The sequence below is a fragment of the Ostrea edulis genome, chromosome 4, assembly GCF_947568905.1.
Source record: "Ostrea edulis chromosome 4, xbOstEdul1.1, whole genome shotgun sequence".
Classification (NCBI taxonomy): Eukaryota; Metazoa; Mollusca; class Bivalvia; order Ostreida; family Ostreidae; genus Ostrea; species Ostrea edulis.
The window spans coordinates 12,327,815-12,329,140 of NC_079167.1; the positions used below are offsets into that span (position 1 = coordinate 12,327,815).

The 1,326-nt window shown below is 36.5% G+C and overlaps 1 long non-coding RNA gene across 2 annotated transcripts in view; it reads right to left on the reverse strand.

The window, feature by feature from the left end:
* Positions 1-1,326, reverse strand: part of LOC130053999 (uncharacterized) — a 3,945-nt gene that overhangs the window by 415 nt on the left and 2,204 nt on the right. Inside the window, exon 3 of one of the 2 annotated variants that reach the window (XR_008802230.1) lies at positions 1-588. This exon is cut by the window's left edge and continues 239 nt beyond it. This is a non-coding gene — a long non-coding RNA (uncharacterized LOC130053999). Of the gene's footprint in view, positions 1,306-1,326 lie in introns of those variants that run through there. The other variant, XR_008802229.1, reaches the window with a different exon arrangement.

Below are 1,326 nucleotides of genomic sequence, written 5' to 3' on the forward strand. Positions count from 1 at the left end.
ATGGTGTATGACTACACTCACGTAAGAGGTGTCAGAAGCTTTTATATCATCATCTACAGAGTTTTGTTAATATTCCTATATACTTGCATGCAGTTTCTACATTTCAAGGGGGATGTTTACTTGTGGAAGGGGAAATATTCATTTGTTATCATAGGGGGAAACGGTACCCTATACCGGTAGTAAATTGAATCTCGATAAATCCCTGCCTAGCCTCTAGTTTTTTCCTTCAAAATGACCCATGCAAGTTTGACCTTGAACCTAGAATATCAATAGACCGTAATCATTGGGTAGGTGTACTCAGTTTCATGATCTTAAGCTAATAAGTACTGTTTTCATCTGAAGCATAAGATGCTGACAGACACACTGTGCAACAGTCCCGTAATAACATTCATCTATCATGAATGAATGTGATAGATGAATAAAACAACTCTTGTATCAGTGCGATAGCTAAAGCTCAGAATACTCATGGTGTATGACTACACTCACGTAAGAGGTGTCAGAAGCTTTTATATCATCATCTACAGAGTTCTCCAAAATTTTACATTCTTATTCGTGAAAAGATGCATGATCTGAGCACTAAATTACTTTCTAAGACACACCCTCCCCCTATTAGCAGCATATTCATACAAGAACGAACAGGAAATAGAACCCTAACTGATGAGTAAATGTTAAGTTTATTATGAGGGTATAAAAACAATGGAAGCACACACACACACAGAGAGAGAGAGAGAGAGAGAGAGAGAGAGAGAGATTGAGATTGAGATTAATTCTATAACTTTGTCAAATATCAAAGAAGAAATATTTCACTCTATTGTTCAAGTCTAAGACAAAATTATTTCTTTAATATCAAAATATACTCAAGACTGTTAACAACACCCAGGGCAACAGGTACACCACATTTGATGATCCTAGCCTTATGAATACTGTTTTCCCTTAATAATTACTAAATTTGATCATCCTTTGACTTGGCCTTAAATATTACCGGTGGTACAGTTTTTCCATTGTAATTACCACCCATGAAAGTATGACCTTGACCAATTACAAAGAAAATTAACGAACACCTTCCTCTCATCATGCGGACTATGTGTGCACCTTGTTTTGATGCTCCTAGCCTTATCAGTACTCTTCATCCTTATCAGTACTCTCTATCTATCCTTATCAGTACTCTCTACCAACACTGCACCCTAATATCAGGTTTGATTGCCTCTAGTTTTTGCCTTCAAAATGACCCATGCAAGTTTGACCTTGAACCTAGAATATCAATAGACCGTAATCATTGGGTAGGTGTACTCAGTTTCATGATCTTAAGCTAATAAGTACTGTTTT